General features: G+C 37.2%; 1 protein-coding gene across 7 annotated transcripts in view; it reads left to right on the forward strand.

Moving 5' to 3' along the window:
• PDE10A (phosphodiesterase 10A) overlaps positions 1-14956 on the forward strand; it is a 343772-nt gene that overhangs the window by 199412 nt on the left and 129404 nt on the right. The gene's annotated exons all lie outside the window — the stretch shown is intronic.

The following is a 14956-nucleotide window of genomic DNA, read 5'->3' on the forward strand; positions in this document are numbered from 1 at the left end:
TTCCTACCTGTTGTACTTGTAAGGGGAAGTTATGTTAGAGAAAGATGGCAATCTTTTCTTTTTTTAAGACTAGTGGGGAAAAAAGCAGCGTATGTGCTTTAGGCATTGCTGAAAGTTACAGCTGAACTTCTTACACAGAAATAAAATATTGTACAGTAGATTGCTTAGATTTGACAGATGCTTGAAACGGGATAATTCTCTTTTTGACAGTAGGGAAATGCCCTTAAATATTTTTTATTATCTTAGGGATTAGGTCAAAAAAGGTTATGAAAATATCTTTGGCTACTGAAAGTATTAAGGTTACAATTGAGGGAGGAAGGAATGGATATAGAGCAAGACAGCAACAATCATCCTGTCTTTGAGACTGGGGTGTGTTAAGTGTTATCAAGAAACAGTATCTGGATTGACTGTGTTACTGGGCAGGACATCAAATAATGTAATGCAGTTTCCATAATATTGCTGTAAATATGTGGGATTCTGTAACTTAATGCTCTTCAATCAACAGGAGATTGATGTGGCCTTGCTGGCCTAAATTTTTAACCTTATATTTTTCCATGCTGTGAGGAAAGCACTTTTTTATATGCTTATTCTGAAAAAAGAAGGATTTTTTAATTTGTGTTTTATGATTTTTTTTAATTGGAGCAAAAAAAAAAAAAGCTTTGTTTCTCTTTGCCCTTTAAACTTAGCAGTGAGTGCTTCAGTTTTGTGATCATCTTACAGTGCTTTCCTCTAACAGAGCTGACTTAGAACCTTTGCACAGATCTTCAGCTGTGAAAACTATTATTGCATTTTCTTGTCTTTCTTATTAGGTTGGGCTAGTTTAAGCCTTTTCCTGTTTTTACTGTTACAGTTTTTTGCTGAAAGTGAAAGACAGTGCTGCAAAGTAGTTTCTTATTACTACCACCTGCTTTCAGAAATACCTAATCCCCTATTGAAAGCAAGATCCTGATCTGGATCTATAGCAAACACTGGACCATTTTTTCACTAGGTGAAAGGTTGGGGTTAGGTAAGGTTCAGCTAAGAGAAATGGACTGAGCCAGATAAAATGACATTGTTTTCTTGACTAATTTTTGAAAAAGTTTTGTTAGATGTGATGTTTACAATAATAACTTAATTTTTCAAGGACAATAAATATGAAAACATACATGAATAAAAGTAAAATAAGGTGTAAGTTAATTTTATTTTTTCATTTCATTTATGTTTATGCTTTTCTTCAGAAACTGCACTAATACTTGGCTTGCATTAGTTAGGTCAATTGAATGGTGTATTTACCAATACTGAGCAGTAGCTTGTCTTCATTCCAGCCCTAGCCTGAGCTTTGCAATGAAAAGCATGCTTTGAAATAAAAGCACAGTTTTATTTAGCATGAAATATAAGATTTAGTGGCATGTTAGTGAGAACATGTTCAAGGATAGCATAACAAGATTTTAGATTTTTTTTCTGATAAAAAAGTAGCTATATTAATGATTTGCATCTGTCCTATATATTTTTTTTTCTTATATTTCTGCACTGCATGTAGTACTTTCTAAGATCCATTTTTATTCTGTTTCTGGCAGTTTTACTCTCTGTAAACTCTCTCCCCTTGTATTTTGTAAGATTGCTTTTTGACTGTCTTCTTTCCAATGATCTCCCAGCTGAAGTGTATTTCATTCCCTGGCTGTTGAACTTCTAAGAGGTTTTTTGTTTTTATTCAGATAGCTTGAGAACTTTTTCCTTTCCAGGCTGCCACAGGCTGACTCCTCCTCTTCTTCATCTGTTTTTTTGGCATCATTGCTGCACTTCATGGCTCTGTGTGCAGGTCTGCTGGAGCCTCAATCTTGGTTTGGAAGAATGAGAGTTAGATGATGGTGCAGATTGCCTGCATGACAGATTACTCCAAATGTTTACTCACAGCTACTTTAAGGAGAAGAGGAACAGAGGCATAGGGAGGTTGCTCAGAAAGAGCATTTCAGATGGTGGGCTGAGTGAGAAAGGGTAAGCATTGGGTCTTTGAGGAAGTGGTTTAAGCTGAGGTTTAAGGAAGAGTATGATCAAGTGGAGAGAAGAGAAGGCATTGGGGGAAGATTTATTTGGTCAGGTTACAAAGAACCACTGACAATTTTCTCCTATTAGATGCTCTGTTCTATCTGATTTATGGTGATGGGGTACTAGGTTGCTCATTGTTGAAATTTCTATCTGCTGGATTGTTCTTCCATGGCTGAGATAGAAATTTAACATTAAGTGAAATACTGTGGCTGTGACCATGTCCACATTAGTATGTTCAGGTCAGAAAGGTGATTTTAAGGTGACTGTCCTAGTTGTTTTCATTTGTTCTTGGATCACATCAGAGAATGGTCAAACAGAGCATCCATCCCTTAACTGGATTATTTCAGACTAAATAAAACTGGAATGTGCACTACCACATTTCTCTTAAGAAGGAGGTTTGGTGTATAGGACCAGAATAGATAGTTTGATACAAAATTAACCTAAACATTAAAAGTTAAAATTAAGCTAAACATTAAAACATAAAAATGCTGTAATCACCTACTTTGGTCTGGAAATCCACTCCTGGGTAAGCTGTGCTAATATAGGCACAGGCCTGATTTGCAGCTCATTCTTTGAAAATTTAGCAGTACCACAGGAATCCTTTACAGTGGTTGTGGTGGTAGCAAAATGGGGTACCCAAGATGTATGTCATGCATTGAGTGATGTTTTGCATTCATCTAAGTGTCTGAAAAATTACTTTGAAGACCGGGGTCTCCTGAACAGCTTTGGCAAAACATGGTGGAAGTACTGTGGAATACTGATGTAAGAATATTTTGTGACCCATTGAAAGGAGCTTGGATGAATGCAGATGAAGAATTCTTTTACTGTGGGGCTATTCAATCTGTCCATGATTAATGTGTTTGTAAAACATAGTTAAGGCTTATATATTGCACTGTTTTGAGATGCTATCTTGGGTTTTGGTGATTTATTAATGTTATGAATTTGATTCTGTCCAACTTGCAAAGAAAATCAGAATTTTTATTCTGCTGAGGAGCAGCATTATGCAGTGTCGGATTTAGTTATGGAAAGTGCTAGTAAGTGTGGTTATAAAAATGTCCAATCTACTTACAAAGCACAAATGACAAGAGAGGAACATTGCATTCTTCCCCACACTTAAGTGCTAATGTGCCACCATTCTGGTTTGTAACTCATTTTGTAGACTAATCCTTTAGTTTTGGTTCTTTTTGTATTTATATCAATACTTAATCTGACAGAAGAGCCCTAATTTAAACCATATAATATGAGTTTTTTGACAAAATTTGTGAATGTTGGTTTTTTCTCCTTTGTTCTCCTGTATCTAGCCAAGTGCATATTTTCCTAGCCTCACAATGGCTAATGGACAGACCTATGTCCCCTTTCCTGATTATCTAACCTTGTCAAAATAGCCTTAGTCAGAAAGAACTGAAGGACTATTCTTTGTGAACTGTGTTCCCAATCCTGTACTCCTCACATAGGGTGTAATTCCAGTGGTATGTTTTAATTGTGACTAGATCTTTTCTGTTATCTTCAGACTGTCCTTCGTGGTTCACTTTGCTTTCTCCTATCTTTGTTTTTTAGTGTTGTTTCTGGTTAGATAAGCTAATTGAGAATCATTCAAAGTTTGTCTGGTTTTTAAACTGGCTGCTGTAAGAGAGTGAGTGTGGTGTAGAAAAGCAAGAGGCCAATTTTGAGCTTCAAACTTCCTGTTTAGCAGTGCACGTTGTCACTTGCAGGTCATAGGAAAATCCATATTTGCAAAAATAAAGGAAACTGAACAATGCACCCTCTGTTGAGGTCTGTGCTGATACCAGTTTAGTTAGGCTTCTATTTGTGCTATCTGATTTGATATTTTATGCTTCTGATACATGTAACATTTGTTAAGCCTAACAAGAAAATGTGTGTTTCAGCAGTGGAGCACAAAAAATGGTATTATGAAAAGCATGAGCTGAACGTTTCTCTCATTGAAGTCTGTAGTGAAGGTTTCCCTGACTCTCAGGGGCTGGGATGAATGATTTGGTGGCTGCTTCCAGGTCTGAGGCGATGGGGCCCTTCTTACATCTCTGCCTGATGTGGGGAGATAGATATTCATAGGATGGTGCTTGCTTGGGATTTAATAATTTGTGTTTTGATGAGTAGCCTTTTTGTTAGTTTTGTTCAAAAGTCAAACAAGACAAAATAAATTTAAAATTATGCATGAGTTGTAATTGACTTATTCCTAAATACTGTTTTGCTTTTGCCCTTCTTAGTAAATCACTGGTTTTACCTTCAGCAGGTGCAGCATGTTCTCCTAATGTTGTTTTATATAGACATGGTCACAGTTATTTGCAAGTGTTTTATTTAGTGATAACGAGTCACGTTTCTGTTTTGCAATTTTGTGTATTTTGTTGCTATCACTGTAATCATCTCTAGCACTAACATTGCACTGCCAGAAACATATTAAAGTGTGGTGTTACCACATCTCTTTCTTGATGTAATTCAGGGAGTATCATGTACACTGACATTTGTATTGTTTGGTAACGTTAGGAAGTAAGTGTGTGTGCGTTGTGGGTTTTGTTGTTTTGTTCTTTTAAGCCAAGCAATTCTACTGTAGCAACATTAGTGGTTTGTCAGTTGGTTTTGGTATCCAGAGATTCTGATGTGAAGTTGCTTTAGAAAGTAAACTGGGCAAACACTTACGTGGTAAAAACTGTACCTATACTGATGTCAGCAAAGTTATCCAAGGCTGCCTTTGACTCCAACAATATAAACTAAGTAGCTAAGAAGTTTTGAATTTTAGTGGTGCCATGTAGCTCATATAGAGGACACTGGCAGCAATGTTTTTAACCACAGATAAGGTGATTTTATTAATTAATATTTTGCCCAATATTGCTTACAATGCTACCATGTTGGTACTTTTTAACTAGAGTACTGTCTTTTCTGTTTGCATACATTGGAAGCATGTTGAAAATACAGATAAAGAATTGTCATGGATGTGGTTTATTGTATAAGGTTCTGGGCTGTTAGCTGGAAAAATGATAGAGTGGAATGCATGTGAAGCAACAAATGTTATACAAGACTGTCCATGAGCATACGTGTGCACATAACAGACATAAACCACACCAGCATGTAGGATTTGTGTGTTTGATCTTGTTTAATGTTCATTTCTCTAGAGCTCATGTTTTATTCCTTATTCTTAAGCTATTCCTGAGGCAGCATCATTCTTGCTGTCAACTGCAGAAGATAGAGCTACTAGGCTGCACTTGACCATTTTCATGAAAATAAATCTAAGCACAAAATATATGTTGTTTTTTCTCTGTGAGTTATAGAAGAAATAGCCACTAAAATATTAGGTTGTTATTTAAGCCTCTACCTGCATAAAAGTGATTTTAACTGAGGGGCTGGAGTGTTGGGAAGGAGGCAGGAGGGAGGTTGGGTTACCTGAAGATGATAGATACTTATTTCTGTCTGACTTCAGGTCTTGTGTGCTTTGCACATGCTGATTTCCAATCAGATTGATTATTGTAAGGCGTTTGCAGGAATGATGCCAGAATAAATGCATACATAAATCATTACAGGATAATGATGTTTAACTTGTAATGTAGTCTTGAGGCTTTATATATTTTGGTGATTTATATACTTTGTGTGCTTTCTAATTCTGGAAGCTATTTCGTGCTAATTCTGGAAGCTCAGTTTTGTGCTCTTCTGGCAAGATCTGAAAGCTCCACGTGGGATAGAATGCTATGATGGTGTTTCCAGTAGAAATTTGGAAGCATACAGCTATAAATTTATCAGCTAGAAGGAGGACTGCTGTTTTTAATAATGATCTATAAAACATCAATTATACATTCAGAGAAAATAATTTTAAAAGACAGTAGAATACGTGGTTATAACACTTGACTGATTTGCATTTATGTGGAAATCCTAATTTTTTTTCTTTAAATGTAGTTAAAAAGAAAGGATGACTTAATACCTCTCTTGCATAGATTAACTGTTGCATGGCAGGTGTTGAGGTCACACTTCCATAGAGATTAGTTGGTGTGCACTGCTGTTTCTTTCCACGTGAAAAGTGTACTTTGTGGGCTGGCTAAGACAGCCCTTGGGATCATGTAGTATGTGGTCACATTACCAATAATGACACCACATTGGCTCAGGAAAGGCTTGAGTGATGAGACTGACTCAGTTTACTCTAACTTCTGAACTCTGGCCTTTCTCAAGTGAGAAATGATGACATAAGATTGTGGCTTTTATTCTTAAATTTCCCTTAAAAAATAAAACGGGCAAAATTTAATTATTTTCCCATTGTAAAAAAATAATCAGCTATCCAGCTTGTAAAATGGGGCCTCTTAAATTTGCAGCATGTGACATTGTTCATTAATAAAGGTTGTGAAGTGAAGCTTCAACCCAAGCAAAAGTGAGGGGAAGCTGAGCAGAAAGTTATAAAGGATTTTATATGAGGATTTCAAAAAGAACTTGTTCTACTACCCTTTGAAGCTAAATAACATGTTTATAAAATGGAGAACTACCAATTTTACTGTTGTTTCTGTGGAGCTGAATGTTTTTCCTGAGGCTAACCATACCTTGGGAACATATTTAATGCAGGTGGAACATGAACCACCACTTGTCCTATTCTGAGCACAGTCAATTAAGAATGTCCATTGGTTACTGTTTAACCATATTTGGGGAAGTCTTCTTGCATAGCTGGATATCACTCTCATTTATGTTGTGATCCCTGTTCCTATTTTTAACTCCAAGAGACACTAGAGCTAATTAGATAAATATGCAAATGACTAGAATGTACTGAATGTGGGTAGATCTGTAGAATTTTTGCTGTTGTTTCCTAAATGAATTCTTTGGTTTTGCATTCAATATAAGTTCCACTGAATTAAAGTGAGTCTCAGAAAACTTTTATTTAAACTTTGTGATTTATGAAGTGACGATTTTAAAGAATTGTGTTGGGCAGTCTTAACTATAAAAACAGACACTGTTAACCAGTTATCCATTTTGGAAAATTTATTAACTGTAGATTTAATTTTTACTTTGATAAATGATAATGATTTAGCACTAATTATAGTAGTAATAATTACATGTGATGCTTGCTTGTTTTCATTAAGCTCTGTGAGGGCAAATATCAAAAAGAAAAGAAAAAAAAGCTATCAGCAGTTGGAGCACTGAGACCTTGTTCTTTTAAGGCAGTCTGAGAAATACTTCAAGCTAGCATGTGCCGATGTGGCTGCTGAAAGACTTGGTGCTGATGTTTCTGAGATCTTTCGCTTGCTAGCTCAAGGGAGGGCAAAGGAAAACGTTTCCCCAAGGAAGGAACGTGTTGATGTGCCTAGGAACTGCAAGGAAGACTTTGTGGGGAAAGAAGTGAATAGTAGAGAGAAGAGGAGGGGGTGTGCCAGAGATGCTGATTTTTGTCAGGTCACATTATCTGTTGAGCTGGCCTCAGGCTGGGCAAAGTTAGGGTTGGTTGGATCCTGTATGAGACAACAAGTGATTAATTAGCCCCATGAGACTGAGCGGTGGGACTGATAAAGCTTTTTTACCACTCTGGTTTTGTCTGGTAGCTAGTCCCTCTCTATAGATGTCTTTATATGTTTAAAGGATTTAGCCAATGTTGCAGCCATTTTCTCAGTGGATGCACAGATATACCCTCTTTTTTACTAAGATGTTTTGGAGTGATCTCAGATGTGTTAGCCCCCTGAAAGAAATTAATATTTTCGTTGCAAATGGACAGAACTTTAAGTATTTTTCACATTCATGTGCACATTTGCATTTATATTTTCATGATCAAATTTGCTCATTTCTTTTGGAATTCATACAAAACTAGTGTTGTTTCACGTGGATTGCATGTTCTCAACTTAGTATCTCTAGAGGTACCTCTTCCCCACTGTAATGCTTTTGGCCTGTGTCCCCAGATACTTTTCCTCCCATGGGCCTCAGCAGCCATGTGGAGAAGATGTGACGTGACTGATGGTGTGTGTTGACTGGCTGCCAGTATGCTGATTGATTAAATCCTGGGCATGCAAGAGAAAATCTGGAGCTCTTTTAACCACGGGCATGCCAGTTTACCCAGTTGCCAGTGGTCATAAAACTTTCAGAAATGTAGTTATTTTTGGATAACTCTTGCCCTGTGCTGGTTTTAGTTGAAATTGGATTGTAAGTCCAGAAACTGTTATGGGAAAAAAGCAGAGAGGCTGTTGATCTGGCCAGTCAGGACTGAAGGTGTGAACACTGTGGAGCCTGGATGTTTTCTCCTCTTGACTTCTGCAGTGGTTCTGACTTGTACAGGCTGTTTCCAGATTGGCACAAGTCTAATGGGGTGAATTCAAAGTTCGTTCTTCTTGTCTCTGCTTTGCACTCCCATGTTTTGGCATTCAAATCCCTGATCTCGAGTTGTAGGCACAATGTAGTCACTGCCTTCAGGCCTGGGAAGGTACTGTGGCAAACTGCAGGTCAGCAGACTGCCTGACTTCCTGTGGTGCTGTGTGGATGTGAGTGTGATGCAGCATAACTAGTCAAATATGCACTTACCCTTCATGGTGTGCAACCCAGTGTACTGAGAGGGGTGGCAGCATGTGACTTTCTGAGGACTCGTATAGCACGTGAGCAAATGAACTGGATCTCTGTTAGCTGGAGGGGTAAGTCTGTTTGCAATCCTGTTCTCATTCACACTGTTGATTCAGTGCATTTTGTGTTGCTGAAAAAGTGCTCTTCCAGGAAAAAGCTATTGGTGATATGCAAAGTTTACTAATATATTGATGACAAAGGAGAATCACAGTGCACACAACTAATGAAATGATTTGCCTGGGAGTCTAACCCCTAACCCTTTTCAGGGTTCTATGCAGTGATGACCACAGAAATGGGGCAATGGAAAGGAAATGTGTTGCAGGCAAGGAGATGTGGAAAAGAGGATGAGTGCAAAGTGGATTTGTAGGGGAAAAAAATTTGTCTAAGGATTCAACATTGATCCTGTGCATTTTAGTGAGGTTTATTTCAGTTCTGTGCATGATAATACCCTTGGACTTTCTGGAGTGCATCAGCCTGCAGGGAAGCCTCCATGCATGTGCTCTGAGTCTGCTCAGCCATGGGGACCAAGGTGCAATGAGTGGGGTACATGGGGAGAGTCACTTGGGAAGCAAACTTCTGAACCAGTTGTGTATGAATAACCTGCATAATGCTAACACAGTTATGCCCCCCCTAGAGTGCCTCTGACAGTGCTGCTAACATGCTTAAAGAGCACTTTGAATCCTTTTAAAAAAGGAATATAGTTTTTTTAAAAAGTTCCAAATTTTGGTAGCTGTGAGGAAACCAAAGATGAGTGTCAGTGGTGAGTAGCCCTCAGCAGCAAAGTTGGTCCCAAACTATAAGCATGGCAACCAAATGACACGTTTTGGCAGATATTTACAACTGGCAGAAGATACAAAAAAAAAGGAAAAAAAAAAGCAGAGCCAAGTGAGGTGTAAAGGATAAATGCTACTAAAAATGAAAGAAAAAAAACCCCAAGGCCAGAAAGATCTTTACTGGATGGAAAATTCAGTCTTCCATGTGAGGAGGAGGAGAAAAGAGCTGTTGCTGAGTTGCTTCATTTATAGCCATGGTCTCCTCTAGAGAGAGATTACCTAGCTCTGTGTGAAGAGCAAGGTGTTAGCTCCTTTTGAGAGGAAAAGGGTAGACCTGGTGAGCTGAATGGGATGAGTCATCTGCTTTTCTAGGATTAAAAATGTTGGCATTGCTTGTAGTGACTGTGGGATTTAAAGTGAAAAACCTTTGTTAATAAGAATGCCTCACTGACTCATTTGTGACTGACAGGTTTTTTTTTTTGCCTGAAGAGAGTTCAGTTCTTGCTGTTTGCAGGAGGAATTCAATGGCTTTGGAATTTATAAATTTTTCTCTTTCAATTTCTACAAGGTCAGTGAAAGGTGTATTTCAAAATTTCAAGGTTTGCTTCTTCATGTTTTTCCTCTTCAAAAAAAAACAAAAAACAAAGGAATGATAAAGTTAGCAAATGGCCGTGAGACTTTGAAACTCCAAAAGAGATTTCTGTCCTTGCACACTTTTCTTCCTCCTGCCTGTAGACAAGAGGTAGCTTCGCCTACTCACTTGACTGACCTGTCACTTCCATCACTGACAGTTCTCTACTTTTATGTGGAGATTAATGAATAATTTGTTATTTCTTCTGTCAAACTTGAAAGCCTTGGAGGTGCAAAGAACACTCTAAGCTTGGAGTCATGCAGCTTTTGAGCATGGAAACCTTTGTAATGCTTAGAAGATCTCCAACAGAAGTGGTTGGATCTGGTTTGGCCATTGCATGGCTTGCTTTCTCTTGTGCCTCTAAAAGAGCATAATTGCCTAGCATAATATCAGAGACAAGTGTGCTGTTGAGTACTGAAGTGGCTGAGATGAAAACTGAAGGCTCAGTCCATCAGTGTTATTTTGCTTGTACTCTTCTAAGCTGTGCTCAGTAACCTTCATCCGTGGGAGCTCTCCCTCACTCCTCTGCAGGAAATTTGCTCCAGTTGTTGGGCACTCTCTAGCCTATACTGTGTGCAATTCATGTGTACTTGAGTACCTTGAGAGCCATGGAGAAAATGCCTGTTTGTGCTGTCCCTGTGGTTAGAATGCTTCTGTGCTCAGTGAGTGTGGAAAAGCTACGTCAGCTTCTCCAGTTGTTCGTGAGCAAGTGCTTCTGCTTTGCCAGGAGAGTTCACTTTACTGTACAATGCAGAAATGGTACAAAACTGCAAGGAGAGGGAGTGGTATTCTGGAAAGCCAGAATGACAGGAAGGAATTTCTGGAGGAGAAAGGAGAAGCAGTAGAGGGCTGCAGAGCTTAGGGAGCAGGACAGCTTGACAATGTTTTTGGAGAGAAACTTTTTGAAAGGAGAGGAAGAAATCAGGATATGTGATGTCGGCAATCCAAACAGAAGGAGTTAATAAGAGTTGGAGAAATGGACAATTAGTAGTTTTTTGGGCAAGGATTCCCATTGGAAACTAATCTATGGGAGTAAAACCAATAATAAATATCAATGAGATGTTAAACATAAATAGTCATTTCCCATATGTTCTGGGGCTCTACTTCATGTGACAATGTTTGCTAAACAAAAACAATTCCAGTTTAGGATGTTTAAATCAGGCAGCATTTCAGCTGTTTGCACATCAAAATGCAGCATTTTTTAATGTTTGTGGTTACACCTGTTACATGCAGCAGCTGGCAGTTGCATTGTGTAGAAACTGTTTCTCAATTGTTTAAAGAGAAAGTATTTGAAACAAATAATACTTTCTTGATTCTGATTTTTTTGGCAGGGATAGGATGATAGATGGAGTAATTTCGTGAATGTCTTAAGTTATAATTCATTATCTATATTTCAAAGGCTAATTACTGCAGAGTGTCCAGGAAAAGTAGGCTTTGCATGTTGGATCCATGTTAGGTGAGAATCATGAATAAATGTTTAAAAATTGAATAAGAAATATTATTTATATGAAGATAGAAGAAAAAAAAAGCCTTAAATTTGTATGTTTCAAATCTCAGGCAGGCCTGACCCTGCTTTTTGGCCAAAGAAGTCTGATCAGGGCAGGACCAGATGAGTAATGTTTGTGGTGGTGCAAATCCCTGGTGACCAATTCTGAGCAGCTGCAGTTCCTAGTTATTGGAAAACTCAGGTTTTGACTAAGCCAACAGCTGGGGTCTGGCAGGTTAGTACTAATACAACAAATTAGCATCATCAGCTTGACAATGGCAACAGCTTTAAATGTTGACTAAGAAATTTTAAGTTCTTTATTCCAGTTTTGCTTGTTGGCTAAAGGCAGAAAAAATTGGCAGTAAAGTAAATCCTCTGAATACAATTCACTGTTCTGTGTATGTTGCTCAGGAGTAGCACAGTAGAATTAATTGGTACTATTCATATTAGTGTGATGAAGCAAATGTTTCTTTTTTCTCTCTAGGTTTGTCCAGTCCAGGGAGTTTTGTTGCTTTTGTAAGTTTTGCTCCCAGAGTAACATTATATGCTTAATAGAGATGCCTTCATGGGGATTTTACTGCACTCCTGAGATAGATGATAAAATATAAGGCAAATCCAGCTGTGAAAATAAGCCCCCTAGTCTATTATTTTAAAACTGATCTAATCCAAAATGTTTAATAATTGAGGGGATTGTGCAACAGTCTTTTTTACCAATTTATTGATTTAAGATACTCTTCTGGTCAAATGTGAATGCTGCTGGTGTTTCAGTTTAAAATACTATCTTTCATAAACTTAAACCAACAGTATCAAATAGAAAAAAATGATGGATATGAGAAAGTATGTAGACAAGATGGTATTTTGCAGGCCAGATGAAAAATAAATTTCCATACTTTGGATATTATGCCTGAGGTTTCATAATATTTTCATTTGGCCACCTTCTGAGTGTACAGATACAAAAGCAGGATAGAAATTTTATTTTTTTAAAAAAAAGTTTGGGTTTTTTTAAGGTTATCTTTTATATTTGATGGGGGTTTTTTTGTGGTTTTTTTTTTTTTCAGCCATGGTTCATATTTTCCTTTTTTTGAGTTATCAGAAGTGATCTGAGTGCTATGAGCAGTGTAATGACTCCACTACTACTTCTGCAGTAACAGTTATCCTTATGTTCCTGAAAGGACAGTGTGCATCACATAGCCGTGAGAGGAAAAGATGACCTATTGTGCATTGACAAACAGAACCAAGGAGAATGTAGCCTGCACCACTTTAAAATAAGAGGTAGAGGATAGATGGGGAAAGTAGAAGAGAGATGCCTTTCGTATAAGTTTTTAGTTTTTCTGGTTATTCTGTGATAACTGAATAAATGCTTCTAGACGTTGCCACTAAGATTACACATCAAATTACATGCTCAGTGGCAGTTTGCCACTGCCAGGGGCACTACTGCATATCTAATCTGATGCAGGGTTTAGAGGCAGTATTTTCTTTAGTAACAGATGCATCTATTGAAGGTCTTTAAATTTTAGTATTATACGTTTTGCAGTTTATGACAAAAAATAGTACTGCTACTACATAGAAACAATGTTGAATAATGTTTTGCTCAACTTTACGAACAAGAGTATTAATACATGGTTTTTGTAAGCTTATGTTTTACTTGGACTGCATCTCGTGCTGTTGAATCTACAACTGGACCAGAGGAGCTATAAATATTTTTAATTGGTCTCCTTTGGTTATCTAGAGTTACTGTAGTAGATGTACATATGAAATTCCTCTTTGCTTTCTTTTTCTTTTGTTAGTTCTATGCTAATCCGTCCTTTTGTGATATTTTGGAGAGAATTTTAACCACTTTTTGCAGATTACTTTAAAGCTTAAATGATATGTGCATCTGTGCAAACAAAATCAGCATACTTCATTCAGAGCTAGTTCAAGAGGAGGACAAATCTACTAGTCAGAGCCTGAGCTTCTTCTCTGTTGCTAGAACTTGTCTAGAATTTCTCAGGATTCCCAGGCTGATTTGTCAGTGTGCGCCAGAACTGTCCTGAAACAAGCTTCAGAAATCCCATGACGCTTTATGTGGGATATGTTTATGCTGATAATTGCACAGTAACACCTGTGTGACTGTGTATTAAGTTATTTCTTTTTCTTCATGTTTTCAGCCTCTCTTCAGTGATACTTCTGTGAAAACAGTTCAGTGAGGGTCTGATGCCACAATTCACTCCCACAGCATTGCATTGTATTGCATCATTAAATTAATTACAGATGACCGCAGACTAAATACTGCTCAGAACTGAGCAGCCCTGCATAGGTAGGTCTTAAAATTCCAGAGAGACAAAATTAACTCTGAATCCATACTTGGATCATTCATAGGCAGCTCTTTGCAAGATCAGTCATAAATTGTGCCTGAGTGACACTTTCGATAGTTACAACATTTGAACAAAAGGTAAGGAAAGAGCAGGGACTGTTGCTTACATACTGAAACTGAGATAGGTATAGCTGCTTTCACTCAAACCTGCTGAATATGTTGGTTTTTTATGGGTTGTGTGTAGCAATGTGTACTGCTAAGGTTAATAGTAAAGAAAATAAAAATCCTGGAAAATAATAGTTTCTGTTCTTGAACGAGTATTGCTTAGGACAAAGAAGTTTAAGTAAAATATAAAACCTGTTTGTTACTCTTCACAGTTAAACATTGATCTCAAGAGTTTATAACTGATGTGTCATATTTGAAAAATGTTGCTTCTTTTCAGTCACCAAGTGTACAGACCAGCAGATTAGTGACAAGCTTTGGTATTCATGTGCTGAAAAAGGAAAAACAAAGGCAAAGCTTATAGCCAGACAATTACAGCTTAAGCAGCAGCTTAAAATAAAATTGATACCAATTTATGAATTCTGTAAACCATTTAAGTAGTGAAGAGAGAAAGCACTTTCCATGTTTTAATGACATTTTTATGTTTAGTGCTTTTAAATAACTTTTTTGGAATTTGGTTAGTTCTGATTCCTTGTCTTGTATTGTTGCTAACAATATATTTATTAAATATATTTATTAAATATTTGAGTCTAGTTAGCTTTTAATACCTATATGTGGAGATAACCTTAAATAAGATAATAATATGTATTTGAAAAGTTTTTATTTAGTATCTTAGGGGAGTCTGAATCAAGCATGCAGCTTTTTTGACAGAAAAAAATCTGTGCTGTAAGACAGTGGCAGTTGGTCATTGCCTACTTATAAAAATACCCTAAGTTTAAAAGGCTAATGATAAAAAAAAAAAAAGACAGCAAATTCCTGGCAATAAAATAATTCAACTGACTTTAGCCTTCTACATATGATAGGGGTTTTTGCAACCTGACACTGTAATGAATTATTTGATCAATCTGACTGAAATAAATGAGAATGTCTGCTTTGCTTTTGTATTCTTCCTTGCTTGATTGAATTGTGGAATTTTTCACCATGATTCATCACAATATTCAACAGCCACTCCTCCATGTGAAAGGCTTCCAAGAAAGAAAACAACAAAAAAACCATAA

Source organism: Agelaius phoeniceus, chromosome 3 (genome assembly GCF_051311805.1).
Source record: "Agelaius phoeniceus isolate bAgePho1 chromosome 3, bAgePho1.hap1, whole genome shotgun sequence".
In the NCBI taxonomy this organism is placed as follows: Eukaryota; Metazoa; Chordata; class Aves; order Passeriformes; family Icteridae; genus Agelaius; species Agelaius phoeniceus.